This window comes from Aphis gossypii, chromosome 1 (genome assembly GCF_020184175.1).
Source record: "Aphis gossypii isolate Hap1 chromosome 1, ASM2018417v2, whole genome shotgun sequence".
Lineage (NCBI taxonomy): Eukaryota > Metazoa > Arthropoda > Insecta > Hemiptera > Aphididae > Aphis > Aphis gossypii.
The window spans coordinates 38310132-38330176 of record NC_065530.1 but is presented as its reverse complement, the minus strand read 5'-3'; the positions used below and the strand labels follow the sequence as shown (position 1 = coordinate 38330176).

The 20045-nt window shown below is 26.4% G+C and overlaps 1 long non-coding RNA gene across 11 annotated transcripts; it reads right to left on the bottom strand.

Moving 5' to 3' along the window:
- Positions 1-626: 626 nt before the first annotated feature.
- Positions 627-20045, bottom strand: LOC114119154 (uncharacterized). 11 transcript variants are annotated; one of them, XR_007603048.1, is made up of 8 exons: positions 19698-20045; positions 17784-17848; positions 17151-17231; positions 15277-15388; positions 9095-11770; positions 2320-2402; positions 2046-2117; positions 627-1971 (listed from the first exon to the last, which is right to left on the bottom strand). It is a non-coding gene; the product is annotated as an uncharacterized LOC114119154 (long non-coding RNA). The 11 variants fall into 11 exon arrangements; XR_007603051.1 differs by having other exon boundaries at positions 628-2117; positions 9324-11770; XR_007603056.1 differs by lacking the exon at positions 2320-2402 and having other exon boundaries at positions 629-1971; positions 9324-11770.

Sequence of the window (20045 nt, the reverse complement as noted above, 5' to 3'; positions counted from 1 at the left end):
ATATTTCTTTCTATTTAAAATCATTAATAAAAGAAAAATAGTGGCAATCCACAAAAAAAAAAAATCAAGACATTAACATTAACTTATTAACTTTTAGAAACATGAAACCATATTATGTTAAGTAATGAGTATTACTTAAAAATAACATATTTTTCACATAATCTATTAACATTGGTAATTAATAATTTTATTATTTTTGGATAGTAATTTAAATGTAAAATATATACTTAATTGATACATTATTTCATTATTTTATTTTTCTTACAAAAAATTTAACTTATTAAGATATACACATTTCAATTTAATAACCATTTTTGAATAGAGATTAATAATTAGGATATCACTTCAATAATATATAAACTTAAGAAATAGTTTACTAATATTACATTTTATTATAATATTGTGATACTAAGGCAGAATATTATTTATACAAAAAAATTATAATAATTTATGAATATATTACAGTCAACACTGTTAACTCAACAGTGTTATTATCTACATAAGAATAGGTTTACAATCTAAACATATTAAATTAAAAATATATTAAAAGCTGAACAAATTCATATGTAGCTATTAAATCAGATTTAATGTAAAATAATAACAAAATAATATAACAGACAGTGATAAAAATAATTATTATATTTATACTATTGAACTATGACATGGTATTCTTTTTTCACAACTTAGATACATAACTAAGGAAAAGTTATAAAAAAAAATATTTACAAAACTATCAATGAAAAAACAATTGTGTTAAATAAAAATTATAATATATGCCTAATTTATTTATTTAACATCAATAATAGAGGTTAGATTAAGATCATGGGAAACCATGTATAACATATAAATTCGAAAGTCAAAAAACCTGTGTTAGATAACTATATTTAAATATAATGAATTATATTTTAAGTTAATAAGGATTTTATTAATAATTTGAAATATCAATAAATATAGATTCAATTTTTCAGTGTCTACAGGTCAATTTCATTAAGGGGGAGGGGGGAATTTTTCAATATTACGTATCAATTTGGTAAAACAAAACTTAAACCAATAATATGTTGGATGTAACACCATACGACTTATGGAGGGGGTGATTATCCTCTTGCCCCCCTCTCAGGGACGCACCTGGTCACACTGAGATGACTTATGTTCAGACCCAGTACTACTAAAATTATTAAAAAATAAACAGTACTTAACATACATAGAAATACAGTAAGAATCTCAAGTACCATCTATAGCAATACTATACATGAATAGTAATATAAAAATGTATACAAATAGAAATTAATAGATAATAAAATAGACAATTAATAATGTACACAAATTATTACAATAACAATATAATTAAAAATTAGTATAAAAAAACATTAACAATATGATTCATAGGAAATACAGTAACTACATGGCTGTTTCAAAAACTTGTTTTTCCAGTCAAATTTTATGTAATTTAACATCAAAAATACATTATCTTAATCCTTTACAATTACAAATTTATATTTATCAGGTTTATTGAAATTTATAAATAAATGATTGATTACAAAACTTAAATTATCAGTTAAAAATAGTTTTTTAAACAACAAACTAGAGAAATCATTACTGACAAGAATCAAAATCTATTAATACTTCTTTTTTAAAACATATCGGTATATAAAACCAAAAAAAAGTAACTCAAATCATATATTTCATGATAAATAAGGGTTGAAAACAATTTTTAAATTATAAAATGGATTTGATATTTTTTATTTATACTATAGAAACATTAAACAAAACCAAGGCATTAATATAATAAATATTTAGATTTACCAGTGAAGCTTCTTTCTAGTATTTAATAGTAGGTATATGACTTTTTAGAAGACAGGCCAACATAGTCTGTACAGTGTTCACACATATTGAAACTATTGTATACATTTGACCATAAGTATAGTGGTTATCAGTGATTTAGTGTTCATCTAAACTCAGCTGTAAAATTTTCTATAAAAAACACACATAATTCACATTAGAATAATAGAAAGTTTAGATAATTAACAATAACCATAAAAACCAACATTGTATTGGTTTAATTCAACGTTTACATCTCTTAACAAAGATTGGTACAGCTTTAACTGCTTTTGTATTTCCTGAAATAATAAAAATTAAATAAATTATGTCACAATAATAAAATAAATGTTTGAATTAGTATTTAAGTAATATTATATAAAAGTTGGTTTCTTATATCAATAATAGGCAGCGCACTAGCAAATATTGATTATTTATTAAAGAATCATTCTGTATACTTATTTATATGTCATATAGAACATTGGTAAATATATTATAGTATACATATAATATTGCTAGGTAATCCAGTATCCCATAAGTCATAATAGTATAAATTACGGAATTAATTATTTGTAATTTCTTCATATCTGAAATAATATAATATATTAATATTTTCATCTTCTATACTTATTATTAGATACAAATTTAATTTTTAATATGAATTGAAAATTAATAAATTATAATTTATAAGCTAATGACTTTCATCAAATAAAATAATATAGGTATCATTTATAAATACATCTATGTATTTATTTAACTTTACAAAATTGACTATTAATAACTAATAAGCATATACCATAATTTGTTCTATTTTAAAATGTGTGTTTATAATAACTGTTAATAATGTATATACATTTTTATATTTTAATTATTCATCGATCCATAATATTATAATACCTATATGAAACAAAATATAAAATACAATACCTAATACCTAATAATTTATAAAATCAGATAATCTTGCTAAAAATATATTAGACATATTTTTTTTAAGAAAAATATGGAAATATAATAAAAATAAATGTCTTTATTAGCTAAAAATTGACATAAACAACAAATTATAAATTATGCCAAACACCAGTATTAAAAGTTAAAATAAAATAGTCAGGAAGTATAGAAACTAACTTTGGCCTGAAGGAGACTTGACCTTCAGCAGGTTGGGCAATTATATCGGTCGGTTATAAAAGATACAGATGTATATTTAATACGAGCATTTTTCCACACAAACAATATAATAATAACGTTCATATTATACAAAATGGGCGTAGTCTCAACCATGGATAATGATATAAAAATAATAAAAAACGGCCAACGGTTATCCTTGGACCATGGTCATTGGCACCTATAGTTCATCCTACTCGGTACAGTGTGATGCGCATTATTTCATTTTAAATAAAATTATAGATTAATTCATAAATGTATTTGCCGTCAACTATACTACAATTTATTTTTAATATTGTATAATTATTTTATGAAAAAATTTCAACTTCGGCACTCAAAATTGACTTGAAACAACAAAAAAGAATTTTCCCAGATGGTCCTATCTACAACTACCGCTACGAGTTCATGTACCGTGGAGAAGAGTTGAATGTCCGGCCATCGGTCTAAGAACTCTATCCATTCACCTGAACAAAACCTGCCTACCTCCTCTTCCTTCTCTTCTTGTCGTCGAATCATTGCAATTCACGTCCGTGCAATTATATATATATATATATATATAATATATAAACACGTATGTAGTTAAGATTTCATACGTACACAATAATAAATAATACATCATTGACCAAGGATACACGTAACACAATACCCTATCCAAGTTTCATTTCCCACAGCCACAAATAGTAAATAATACAAAACTAACCATGATAAAATACCATAGCGAGTATTTAATATTAAATTTTCTTTCAACAATGTTTAAAAACATTTCAAAAACACACTACAGAATATTTAAAAAATATAAAATCATAATCGCAGTATAATTTAACAAGTTAAAAAAAAAAAATGAATGACATTTTATTAGGAGCAATAATTATATATAATATATATCTTAAAATAAAAATGAAAATACTGTGTAAATTAAAATGTACACCATTTTTATAAAGATGCGTGTAACTAATTTTGACATTACTGAGCGTCTCGACAGTCGAGGGATATATAACGAGTTCGAGCAGCTATATATAGAGTGGCTGGTCTGAAAAACATATTACCTATTCTTCGTAAGGAGACTAAAATAATACACATTTTTTCTCAATAAACCAGTTTTAGACAAATATTCACCACCGCTTGACTAATCCACACAACAGTATAACCAAACGAGTAGGATTTAATAATTAACATTCCACAAAATATTAAAAAACTAAATATATCGAGTATAAATAAAATTAAGCTGTTTTATATAGGTAAGTAATTATTTGTTACTTAACTTTATTACTAACTCCAAATCGTGAACAATTCAATTTTATTGTAATACATTAACAATACAGAAGATCCGTAGAGAGAAAACTTGACACAAAATAAAACTCATGAATTATTTTAGTAGTTAGCTAAGGTTAATTCATCACGACTATTATGAGTGAGTCATTATAAAACGTGTTCTATAAGATTCCAAAAAAAGATTGCCCTCCTGGACACTTGAATCTTTTTATAAACCAAACAAATATTGGGTAGCAAAACATTAATAGCATCACCAGTAGTTAAGATTACTATATGTGATTAAAATTATTAAATATTAAATACTTACAAAATAATAAAAAGTATATAAATTAAATACAATACCTATTTGGAAATGATTATAAAATATCTATGTAATTAATTATTACATAAGCCATATACATAATACTTGGCACAATGTACATGTAAAACTAAAATAAAATAAGTGATTTTTAAAATATATAAGGTATTAAACATTAATAATAACTAATAACTAATATTTTATAGACCGCCTTATTGTTATTCCTAATTACGGAGGAACTGAAGATAATATTGTAACAGCGTATGGAAACAGTCACCACCGGCTGCGGAACAAAATTAAAAACGCAATCGGTGGTGGAGTTACCAAAACCCATCACAAAAAATAATATCCATAGTTGAATTGAAGACTGGGATCACAGCGGTGTAATTTGAAGTCAAATGAGTAGGTTTGCGTGACCAAAGTGAGGAACTTCCAACCATTGCGGGATACAAAATAAATAACACCGGCAATGGTTTGGAGTTACCACAGCTTGAATCACGATTTTTTTCCAGCGTTTCTAGTCATCCCCTCTCCGCAGTAAATTTTTTTTATAATATGATCATTATTATTACCCAGGAGAGACGATGTTTGGTGAATACCGCTATGCCAAATTCAGCGACGATTCAAGGTTGTCTTGTCAGGTTCAATAACTCTTTGTAACCTGTACACGCCAGAAGCCAATCATAATTGACTTATAACGACTACTATAGCAGTAACAGTAACTATCTTTATAACGAATATTAATACTATTATTTAGAATTTACTAGATAAGATACTAAGGAATATAAACTTTATTTTATAGATGTTTAATGATCATTTTATTTTTGTAGTTGTTGCTATTGGTGGTAATTTTATAGAATTTAAGTAGATTATTAGAAGAAATCAATAACCCGCAAGGGTAAAATGATTTTCAAACATTAAAGGATAATGAAAAAAATTATAATTAAAATAAAAATAAATATTTTACAGTTTTATACAATAATAAATAAGAAGTTAACTGTTTTTAAAAATGATTTAACACATTAATATATTTAATTTGTTTACTATTTCTTTTTTTTAATACTTATATAACATTATACTATAAAATTAATAAAAAATAAACAATACAACTCAAGGTAATTAGAATAAAAATAAATTTAGTTTTACATATATAATATATATATAACAGAGTAAAACCTTTCATCCATAATAATACTATTATTTAAACAATGATTATTGTATTTTACTAGATTCCAAAAATAAACGGGTAGATAAATAAATAAGAAAACACCGAACGTTTTAACAAATATATATTTCTATCTACAACGAGGGTTTCAAGGCAGATGTTCGGATGTATAAAAGGGAAGAGCACAAATGCTATAGGTCACGCAAAAGGGATGAAGGGAACAACAAAAACAATATAAATCGATTCTTGCTTTCGTTATACTCATATAAAGTGGAATATGATGGATGATAAATTACCACGTTTAAAAATCGAAAAGAAAAATATTATTTTATTTTATTAGTAAGCGTAGATGTACTGAAGAGTAAAAAGTTAAAATGTGAATTGGTAAGAGTGTAAGAAAAATGAGTTGGCGTGAAATACCGTGACTTTGGGGGTTAGAAGGAAAATATTATATATATATAGATGATTTTGTGTGTACGTAATATACGTATATATTATAAAAACAGACGGTTCATTCGATTAGGGTGACTTGTGGGGGATGGGCGAGGGTCGCGTAGGAAGCCGAAGCCGGCTATGACCTTCAAACAGCAAACACACACATACACAGGCTTGCCATCTGTTTTTACCGAATGGTTTTATACACTGCGGTATTGAACTTATAGACACACTCGATTAGGAACATTTTTGTTTAGTATATGATTTTCTATTCATTTAGATTTACTTAGAAAACACAAATAGACGACTATTATATCACAACGACCTTAAATTCTATCGAGATCAGTTTTACATGTACATTTTTATCTTATAGGTATTAAAATCTACGAAGCCGACATTAGAATAACCACCTAGGTTTTTTAACGAATGACGTTTTCAAAGACACTAGTGTCGTAGAACTTTAATACATATATATATAAAAATTGTCCACGTGTTGTTGGCCAAATAACAAACAGTAGCCACCAACACACGTTTAAAAATAAACGAAAACTCATCCTTACCTTGACGAATAGTTTAACACTATAAACGCGGAAAAATTGAAAACGCAACACAAAACTAATTGAACACCGATGGAGAAATATAAAATTTAAAACATAAAAAAGTCAAAACCATCGTATCAGATCGCAAGGGACGTGGACCGAGACGAGAACTGAACAGCCGGCAACTGAGGTCCGAAAGCAGCGCGTACACCGGTGCGTGTGCGCGGTACATGAACGATGTGCGGCGTTGCTAGTCGGCAATGAACGACATCGGAAAGGGGCGGAGAGGGGATCGTAGAGGCCGAAGGGACACCCCCTCTTGACGACGAGCGCAATATCATACCATACGGCGCCAACGCCCATGAGTAAGGGTGAACAACTAACCTAGGGTAAGAATTTTAACAATGGTCACCGCGTGTACACACGGTAGTCAGCGGCGGTGGTGTAGGTCGTTTTCAGTCCTATCCGCTGCCGTCACTCCTCTATACGGGCCAATATCCATTATATGATTAACCGTTTTTTTTTCCATCAGGGGTGACAACAATACTATGAACATGCAGCCCCGGCGGTGTGAAAACATAATATTCACATTGAAATTTCAACGAAATTTGGGGGCCTGCGAGCATAACAATATTATATTATAATACATAGAAGGAAGGGGGGATTCTACTCCTCATTGATTGGAAAAAATTTCAAATGTAAATTGAATACGTCGCAAACACCACACGTTAATTTAAAGAAGCAGCTTTAGAAGTATTATACCTACATCCAATAAATATATATTTAACATTTATTAGTAAAACATACAATCAGTAAACATGACTAATAAGCATATGAGAGCAAAAAGACAAAACATACACAAAATAAAAACACATGAGGGGAGTATTTACTCAGCAGCCAGCAGAAACACTCGACATTATAGATTAATGGTCTATAAGCTATTTTTACATACATAATTATCACGAAAATATTGAATCGAGAATCTTAAAATGTTAAAATTCCAATTAAGATACACACTACAATACTCTTAGCATTATAATATTGTATTTAAGAAAATATCAGCCATTTAAAACTGGCATAATATAGTTCAGCAATTATATTATATCATACGAGTCTTGTATCTCCTTTCTAACAGACAGTGAGTAAAAATAATATTAAGCAACAGAAATTTTAAAATTACTTCAAAAAAAAATTATTGAATATTATATATTATACCTTATTTGTTAAATTTTTTATAAAATTAAAATAATATTATGTTACGTTGAAATAAAAATTATAATAATTGATTTTAGAATCGATTTAAGTTTTGTATACTTAACATATTAATTAAGTTATTATTTATAATTTATACACTATATCACTCCATTATGTAATATTTTGCACGCAAGGATTAAAATAAAATAGTAGGTTTTTAGAATATAGATCTACAGAAGTAAATGTTAAGATTTGGTTCTCTTAAAAAACCAACACGTTTTAAATCCAAAACTATTATAAGGGAAATAGTTAAAATTGTAGAGCTGCCCTTATCAGAAAAACTAATATACACCAATAATAAATAAATAATATTAAACAAAAATCTATGTTAAATAATTAAAATATTTCTAATCATCTATATTAAATAATATTAAATTACAATATCCTAATTAATTAATTTCATAATATCTTTGGCTATATAAAATAAAATTAATACCTGAATAAACTTAAAATGAGCATTTTCAGTTTTACAAGAAACATTTGTTTTATACTAAAAAGTTGGTTAACATAAAAATAATTTACTTTTATAAAATTATCACTTAATTGAATTAAAAAGAAAAATACACGAGTCGTTTATATTATTTAAAAAAAGAAATAAGACATTATACATAACATAGAGTACGATAGTACGAAAAAGTTTTATATTAAGACAAAAAAATAAATTTTACCTATTAACTATTTAAAATATAATTAAATATAATCAACATTACACCCAAGTATAATATAATACACGACTTTAAACGAGCAGCAGGTAGTACCTAGATAATAGTTAACTACCAAAAGAAATATTATGTATAATCGAAAAAGTAATTAAATTATTTTTAGATATTTGAGTGTTTAGAGATAAAGAAGCCAGAGCCTTGAAGGTTTCACACAGGGAAATGTACACAAAACGATTATTTTTAAACACAGAATTTTTTTCCGAACGACCGACTGGACTACTGGAGACCTTGAGAGGAAAAATTGCCGAGCCGTTGCTGTTACATAATGAGCAATAACAAACCTACGGGCACTGTAAGGTTTCTTTAGTTGTACGACACGGGCAACGCGTTAATAAACCAGCAAACAAATATATTATATTAAGGTACCTACATAATATTATAATAATTTACGAGGTGGTAACCATTTACGTCGTATAATCGCAGTAATACTTACCTAATGATGAGACGCAAAGCTCTCGGAAGGGGTTGAAATGATAAAATCATTAATGTTGTCGACGTGCACTGACTTAAAGGTAATGTAAACAATTATTTTTTTCAGTGACCCGAAGTAATAAGAAAGAAAAAATAATAAAACCATACAATACTATTTTAACATACTGTACTGAGACATGAGTGCAGAGAAACGTAATAAAAATAGAAAATATTAATAAAAGAAAATATACCATGTTCAATATTATGACGGACAGGTGGTTGCAGAGACGGCAGCGGAGTCCTTGAAGGTCTACGAAGACAATGGGTGAGAAGAAACGACCTCAGCCCGGCACAAATCATGGTCAAATGCTCCTTGTCTGCGGTGTTCGCGAATGACGCCAAACCGGTCTCGCCCCGCAACACACGGCGCGCACACGCACACATGCACCAGGTAACAACACAACACGACGAACGGCGCGGCAGGCTCGCGCGCGAGGGAACGCACAATACAGACGCGTCGCGCTCGCAGTGTTGCCACAACCGACGACTACGGACTGGAATCGAACGGACGGCGGCGGCAACGACGATGATTCCAGGGATTGACGCGCGACCGACGGACGGACAGCCGACAGACAGACCGACCGACTAAATATGATTATTTTTTTTTTCGAATACTTCGAGAACTTTAGTTTCATACAGGCGACAGGCGTGCGACTGCGAAACTACTCGTACATGCTGCAGCCATGCAGTATCTCCTCATCTCTCTCCTCGAAGCCACAACTACCAATACCTAACAATATTTTAGAAAGAAATTACGTCACAGACTTTGTTTAGTTTGTCTAAAACGTAACAGCCGATCCTCGGATTTTAGTAATGCTGTCTATCTGTTCACGTAAAATGATAAAATATAAAAAATGAATTATTTCCGAATAAACCCTATGACGTGTAGTAAATGTGTAATATTTTAACACAGAATATTCATGTTATTTACAACTATGTAGAAAAAAGATAATTAAATCTTGCAACAATAAAAATTAAATATGGATCCTATGCTAAAACCAAATAGGTATAATAAATATAATTACAAAAAAATATATTACAATAGTTGAATAGTCAATACACCTAACTCAAGCAAACAATATAAAATGTCATAGAATATTATTTGGAAAATTTTTGGTATTCAAGTAGGTTATAAAATATGAGATATATTTTCTCGGAAAAATAATAGCTATACTGCAATAGTGTAAATACCTTAAGAGTTTAATAATATTGTATACTATTGTAATAATCGGTATAACATACAATAAATTAATAGATAGATATTATAAGATATGATACTTTTTGTTTAATTCGAATTTATAACTGTGTACAATTTTTCGCCTATATTTTATTTTTTTAATTATTCAAAATAAATTAGAAATTACTTATCAGCTATTACATTTTAATCTGTAGCATATTAATAGATTTATATTATTATGTCCGATGTTTCATTATTTTTATTAATGATTATAAATAAGTTATAAGACAATTTAATATAATTAAGCACGAGCATCTTAAACAAGAATATTTTTAACAGATAACCGAATCGATGTTTATTTTAACTAAGTTTTATCATTATTTTGTACTTTCCAAACATAAAAGTTATTACTTATTACAAACTAGTAAATACGGACCAGTTAAGACCGTTAGATGCAACCGATTAGAGAAAATTAAACTAAATATAATTGTATTATCTTCAAATATCTCATACAAAGAAAAATAGGAACCTTCCACCATCTAAATACGATCAAATAAATAGTCAACTACACAAAATGTAAATATTTTATATACAATTATAATACATACAAAAATACTTATATGAAAATCTAAAAAGAACTACAAAGAAATAATTCTATTTTTTTGTTCGAGTTCATAATGTTTATATAATATATAATGTTAATGACAAAGCATCTTCTAGTAACTTGCCCACGCTGTTAAATACACAATGCCGGATATTTCGTACTCGAACAATTTTAACGATTATGAAGAAACCCAAAATGTAAATAATAAGTATCCTAACATTTAGTTTTTACCCGGGCTTACACACATGTTCAGTGTTCACCACTATAGAATGCCCTGATTTTAAGGTCTCTAACTACAATAGATGGAATTTTTACCTGAATCTATCACAAAAGAACAAATTTGATCGTTGACAAAGGCATCTTTTCAGCCGCCAGTTTGCATCGATTTTGAAACGTTTCGGAAGAAATACACAAGGGATTAAATAATAACACCTGGACATCCAACTACACAAATAGTTCTCAAAATTCATATTTTATTATACCAATTTTTGGAAATCATATTGCTGTTAGAAACAGAACTGCTATACCTACATAGATTATTTTGTTAAAACATTTTTACAATATAACAAAGGAAGATTTTAAGTAAATATTAATTTATTATATAATTCATAGGTACCTTTAATATACACTATAAGGTCATTTCATAATATGTATTTCACATTTTCTCATCAATATTTGATAGTTGTATATAATAGTTCTAATTATATTAAATTATACATTAATTAGTTTGTTTAATTGGCCCAAACGCCAAATAATGACTAGATTTTTAGCAAGCGTTCGAGTTGTTATATTATATTTTAATTCGTTGAACTCGTTCGAGTTGTTAATTACATGTTGTAATAAGTAAACACGGAAACCTTTAAAATTAATTAAAAATAAGCTATAGTTTAAAACCTATTAAATACTAAAAAGTATTACTATAATATTATACAAAAAAAAAAAAAGTTTTATTCAATTATACATTATACCTATTTATTTAAAATTCAAATAATTATATTCCGTTAATATTCTAAATAATAACAAAATCAAAGTTACTGGTCGTTTTAGTTTTTTTCTGAATATTATATACTTTAGTACTTTACATATTTGATATCTACTATTAGTCGCATAATAAAATATGTGCACTATTATCAAGAATATCTAAAACGATTTTTGCCGAAAAAAAACCTCGAATTTGACCTTAAAATCTATCTATTTTCTATTAACAAATCAATGAAATTGGTAGACGTATACAGAAATAATAATACTTTTGCATTTAATAAAATAAAAATTGTGTTTTAATACGAATTACATTTTTCTGATAATATATTGGACTAGTATAAAAACAAAATTATGAATATTATGTAGGTACCTTCAAATTTAAAATACTCAAACGATTTCAGAAAAAAATAATTACTTAAATATTATTCAATAACATATTATAATTATATAATTTTACAATAAGAAAATTAAAAATTCAATAAGTACTTTTTTTTAAACACAACTACAAAATATTTTACTAAACGCAATTATTAATAAATTATTAATTATTATTAAATTTATACCCACAAAAATATCAAGTTTTCTTCAAAAAATGAAAAAAAAAATGTTATAGGTTACTTATTAGTTATTATACTTTAAAACATCGAAAATATCTACATAATCGTATGCCTGTAGCCTGTACTGTTGTAGCATGTATTTTGTACAGCAAATTACGAAAAGGATGCATGTAACCTCATCAGCGTTAATCACAATAATAATGTGGCGTACACGAGAAAATGAACAGATATAACAACGTAGGTACAGTTTATAAATGCAATATACACGCATTTAATGTGTGTGCAACTTGTATTTATGTTCCAGCTATTCGCGGCCGAGATTGTATAAGAAACGATCCGAAGGAGTTCAGTGATTCGTGTAGCCGAACCACCAGCGTGTGCCCTTGACATCGGCCAAGTTGAACGTCCGGAGGACGGCGCTCGTCAACGTCTTCAACCGCCGCCGCCGCTGCCCACCCGCCAAGCCCGACGGACCACCCCTCCTACTTCACACATACTGACATACGTACACATATACATAACTATTATATATATATACTTTTACATACGAATAGAGAGGTGCCCCCGCCAACCACTACCCCTCATGCCATTATGAGTAAGACGAGACATTATAGGTACCAACGTGTACGCGGCGCACGAAGGTAGAATAATTTTCGGAGAAGAAAAAAATTAAAATGGCGAATTACTAAAATTGCGATTACATTGCAATCACTGGCGGCCATCGTCGTCGCCGTCGTGTGGCTACCATTCGTTTATTATTATGCAATTTTTTTCCAATCTTTTTTTCTTCTCGCAAAAAGGTTAACGAACCAAAAGAAAATCCACCGTGCTGGAAAACCGGTTTCCGCCGCGAGGCTCACACGCGCCGCACGACAGCAGTTGGCCGACCGGTAGTCGACGTAAATGGCCCGTGCCTAAGAAGTAAGAAAGCACACATACGAAAGCTTAACGAAATAATACCACACGCACTCAACGAGACATCGGTGGACTACACACAATATGCACACGTAGTCAAAACGATTCTATTACTACACAAACGTGATCGTTCTAAAATATTATTATACCACTTTCAAAAATCTTGGTGGAAAATAATTTTCATCAAATTGCAAATTCGATTTGTTTATTAGTTAGTTTTCATTTTTGTACATACATAACCATATGACGTATAATTAGATAATAATATAATTATGTTAAGATTAATAATAAGTTTTTATTAATTCTATTAATATTATGCTTTAATAGTATATACTGTATAGTAAATACTAAGTTAAATTATTAAGTCAATTTTAAAATAATATATTAATAACAAAAGTAATGAAATCATTTTGTAAGCTTCGATCGTTAATTGTTTGAACTATCTAAAATCGATATGTTACCTACACGACCAATTTATATTCCAGATAATCTTAGTTTTGTTGTAAGTTCTTTTACGAAATTTATTAAGAATATGATATTAAAATGAATCCTAATTAATTTCAATAATTTTTAACTGTATTATTAGTACTTATTTCGAGAGATCAAGTTAATAAATTTACTAAAAATTAGTACCTAATAACTATGTAAATTCTATTAAAAATACGATTTATGTCTTAAAATATCTTTAATATAATGAAAACACATTTTCAATAAAATGTGATTAATAAAACCAAAATTAAATAAAAGAACTGGTTTGATTTTCATGTTTTGGCATCGTAAAGATCGTTGCACTCTTACATCAAGGTTATTTGCCTCTATATTTTATGCACTTGTATGAAGTGTTAAAATGTATTGAGTCATATTAGTCAAATGATGGGGCAGAATCTAATAAAAGATAACTGAATGAATAAATGCCAAAAACCTTATTTTAAATTTTTGGGAAATATATGTAAATAAATACTAAAAAGTATGAATTATTTTGAATATTTCAATTTATTGAGTATTGGCATATTATGTATACTATAAGTAGTTAAAATGTAAAATTAAATTAAATTTATGTTCTAACTATCAATAGTACAATTAATATTATAAATTATAGTAAATTGTTATTATTACAAATATATTCTGTTTTAAGTTATTAATAAAATAAAACATAAAATATCATTATTAGATATATAAATAGCACTAGTTAGGAATTATCTATAGTAATTTGTAATGAATTTATAATAATTTTTTTTATTTTACCTTAAGAACAATTATTTATAATCAACTTAATTATAAAATTAATATAATTCTGGTAAATAAAATAAATTTTTATTTTTAAAAACGGAAGGAAAATTCAAATAAGATTTACTTCAAAGTTCAAATAATCAATTTAATTTTAATTTTACTGAATTCGGACATTTAAATCTTAAATTAATTAAGAAGAAGATACACATTATAAATTTTAATTCATTTTATCATACTTATTTAATGTGATTTTTCATTCATAATAACAATCAAAAATAGGCAACTTAGTACAGAAAGAAGCTGTTTTTGTTGCCTATACTTGTTTATAATGCACTATCAATAATGTGACTAGACATTTTACAATACTAAGATTATCCCACAGTGGACCAACATTAACATTTAGACAAAATACATTTCAAGTAATAAATACAAATATTCTTAAATTTCAGATAATACAAATAAAGTTGATTAATATAGAACTATAATATTGTATTTCTAAAAATCAAACTTTATTCAATCACGAGTTTCTAGTTTCAGATTTTACTTGATCAATGACATTATATAACCATTACAAGAGAATATGATTATACTATAAGATTAAATTTATTTCTGTTTATTTTTATTGTTATTCCTATTGTAACCAAACTTATTAATATAAATATTATGATTTAGTTTAATACTTAACACAGTGGCATCATTGGGATCACATAATCTGCATATTTGAAATACAATATTAAGGTGGATTTGCTCGCTTCTTAAATTGGTTGGCTTAAAATTGGTCGGGTCTGTGGTCTGCATACAAACATGAGAATTAAAAAAAAATATTTCGAAATTACGTTATTAAGTTTACTACAATTTACAAAATATTAGTAATAATAAAAGGTTTGATATCTATTATAATAATAAAGTATAATTTAATAATTATGTAACCTATTTAAACAAAATATTATAAATACATAAAAAACATTATCATCATTTTTTTATTTTTTACCAATTAAATGAGGAAAATAAACGTTGATATGATTAATAATACATAGGTTAGGCATTAAGCAGTAGGTACATATTTAGATATTATATTACACAAATGTGAATTTAATCATGAATACTCAGCTCTTTTCAATTATACAGTGAAGTACATTTCATTGCATTTATAATGTTTGTACAATTAAGTTAGTTAAAAATTGGTCATTTAAGATGTATTTTTATGTAATTAATTGTTATTACAATACCAAAATGCATTTAATTAAAATCATATTTATATATAATAAATATTTAAGCAATGTATTTTAAAATGTTTGTTTTTCTAATCATTATTTGTTCCTTTAATTATTTGTTTTTTTACTATAAACAAACCATCAAAGAGGTACAATATTATTAACCAATTTTATATCACATTTTATACATGGTTAGAGATCAGCCAGAACAAAGTAGACTTAACAATTAAATAAACAACATTTTTTTTAAATACTATATTATTATATTATATTGAATTTTTCATACTTTCGTTTAATAAGATACTTGCAATAGGTGTGGTTCAATATGTTATCTATCTACAAAGAATTCATAGTTTAATCAATTTGTAAGTTAAGTACATATTATTATATTTTAATACAATTTGTGTAGCTGACAATAAATGATTCAAAATTAAAAAGTGATAAAGACTGATGAAAATTTGATGAGTTATCCAGGTTAAATTCAAAAAATTCCTACAATATTAGGTACTGAGAATAAAGAAAATAATTAAAATTATTGAAAATGGGTAAAGGAGCCTTACAGTTTAGGCTTGAACTGAAAAAAGTAGTAGTTTAGAATCTATTCATCACCAGAGGTCTCTTAACATTTTTTTTACTGTGGGCTAAATATGAGATATGTTTTTCATTGCAGGCCAACATTTATTAAGGAACATGGAGACAATGATATTAAAAAAAAGATAATAGATAAGATTTATTTAGAAAATTTTTTTTTACCATTGTTATAGGCGTATAAGTAATATTAAACTGTTATGAATAACACCAAATGAAAAAAATTAATTAATTGAATCAATTAAAAACAATGAAAACTAAAGTATTATTTTCAAAACATAAATTAGCTAGTGGGCAGGTTTAAAAACATTAGCGGCCGTAGGTTGAAAGACCTCTTCTATCCATCAACAACCCTAATATCTAAATTTTTTTCATTGTATTTTATAAAATATTTATGTATATATTACAGTAGATATAAACATAATAAAAGATAACATACTGAATTAAAAAAGTGGAGGTAGATAACATAGAGCCATAGCCCTTGTGTATATGTATTATTTTAAAATTATAAATAAGATTATATATTTATTACATTTGATCTACAATCAATATAAAAATGTAATAATTTACATAATTTTCTTTAAATATATTAAAACAATATAATAAGAATATATCTATTTAATATTTATCATTAATACATAAATATATCTTAATATAAATAGTACTAAATTAAATAAATTAGATATTTTAATTTATGTTTTAGTATATTAAAAAAGAAATTGTAGGAATTTTATTGTTAAGTAAAAACATACCTTAAGTGTTTATAAGCAAACATTTAAAAACTACATCTAAGAAATCTTTTTCCATGAAAATATATCCATTGCTTCTTTAAACTAAAAAAAATAAAATAAAATATTTTATTTAATAGTATATAAAATAATAAAAAATATATTTTGTTATATATAGGCACTGAACCACTAATATAATCACTTAATTATTAATTGTATTAATATAACAGTTATTTAGTTTATATTGTCTTAAATTTTAAACATTAGACTTTTTGGTTGTTAGAACCTATCTAAGTAATTGAAATATTAAATTAATTAAATTGTACAATTTATAGTATATTGTGTATAATATGATTAAATATTTCAACATATATTATGTATAATTTTTAATTAGGTCTAAATTTAGAAGAACTACAACATCTGTCAGCTAGACACCTGATAATATTATATTTTTCTTAAATAATTTTAGAAACATTAACAGATGATAAATGATATTATAATAATGCACTTTTAAAGATCAATATAAATATAATACTGTATATAAATGTTAAATATAAAAAAAAAACTATTTTTTTGAAACAAATACTGGAGAATTCAATATGCACACACACACACACATACAATAAATTAATAATTTATCAATATATAATAATGTACCTTTGCAATTAATCAAACATTTCATTTTTTGTATGAAGATAATCTTTTTCAATGATTTGGTATGCCTAAAAAAAAAAAAACAAATTATTAATTAGTGATATTTACTTTCTTTTATTTTAGTACTAATTTAAACAATCATGCAAGTGGTGTAAGTACAAACATATGATACAAAATATAATTGATTTGAATTATTTTAACTGTACAGTAGCTGTAACTGTAATCTAACATTAGAAATTCTAAAACACGGTAGACCAATATTTTTCCAATCTTGAGCTTGTAAGAATACTCTATTTAACTGCTAATAAACACAATTTCATCTATGTATTTTAATGTAATAAGTGCATATTGCTTATTACTGATATAAAACTTGAAACTTATTATTCAAATTAGAATATAAAAAATATAATTATTCATTATAATTAACATATAAATCTCGATATAAATATATGAGTTTTAATTAAAAAATACCCAGATTTTAACATAAATAATAGTAATACAATATAATTCATAACTATAGTTAATAAGTTATCATAAAAGTAACTTCTCTGAGAAATAATACCTGCCGTCAAATTCTTTTTCAATTTTTACTAAAATCCGGTAACCATATAAATGTCTATTAAATAAATTGTTTATTATTATAAATGTCTAAATGTTTATTTGAAGTAGACCACATCCTATATAACAACCGAATGGAACAATATCACAATAAAGCATCCAAGAATCATTTTAGACTTCTGTGCTTTTTATCAAACATTTTTAAATTATCTTTTAAATTTTTCTCTACATATTCTTTAAGTCTTTTGTTACTTATCTAATAGATAATCAACAGTTATTTAAAATAATTTCTTGAACACCAGCCACAGTTTCATTTGTTTAGTGTGGTGAGGATCTACTGAGTTGTTCATTGTCTATATCAAATGTTCTATTTTCAACCCTTTTGTAAATTGTTTAAACCTCTATACATTTATAAAATAAATATCTCTTGTATAGCCATAAAGGTATATAAGAAATATTTTTTTTTTTTAAATTTTTGCATTGAAATAATAACTTATTTAATTTTTCAATAATACCAATAAACAGAGGAGTTGGTTGAAATAAGTTTAGCACTTTTTTATACTAATTTAGGTATAACTCATTATAGCAGTTTTGATTAATAATAAATTAATGATGTAAAGAACTATCTTACCTTCACTTAACCCACCTAATAATGAATACCTATCATTAAAACCACCAGACCGGGTCTCTTATTTTCCAGTTATAGCACTAGCACTCAGTTTTGCTTTTTTATAATAATTTATTTAACTACTATGATTGTCTATTCAATGTTGGATTAATTCAGTATATGGATTATAATATCTATACATGCATAAATGGATTTAAGTAACTACAATAATATAATATTCATTAACAAAAAAGAAAAAGTGATATTTCTTTGATCTTTATTGTACCTGATAATTTAGAAATTTTAGTTTTATTTTTAAAATTATCTAATATATTAGTACACCACAATACTTACTATAAACGCTAAGTCATTATAATTTAGTCAACAATGAGTAATGATGTCAAAAAAATAAAGATGTACTAAATAGTATTCATTATTTTAACACCATTAAGTAGGGTTACATATTATATTATAAATTTAGAGTATTTTCAATTTTAATAGGTCTACATTTCATATTATTACTGTCGGATAAAGATTATTTTTAAATAGATCGTAAAGTTATACCTATACGAATAACATGTGGACTGCGCGGCATAAAAATCAATAATGGGGACGAACGGCATCGCGTGGTCATATTTTTTCAAAATAATATAAAATATAACAATAGCTTTAGTTATGATACATCTATATATAAATTAATATACATAATAAGAACCTAGGTTAAAAAACATAACTCTATTGTTAACACATACCGTTAAAATGACACTAGGAAGTCGATCCATGTTTATAAATTTTGTATTAAATAATTGTTCACTTCATTGGCACTGCTTAACATTATGTTCATAAATTATATGACAGTGATATTAGGATGTGGAGATATTTAAAAGTTATAAGCTATTAAACTGTAAGAAAGGTTTAGACGGGACGACGTTTAAAAATATTTAATTTCGTATCATGAGTCATGACAGCAGACTCCTAACCCATGGCTGTAGACTAGTAGAGAAAAGGAGACGAGACGACGGTGAATACTGAATAGACAATGAGGGAATGAGACAAAGCGACAAAGCGTCAAAACGCTACCGGGCGGCGGGCGCCGGGCA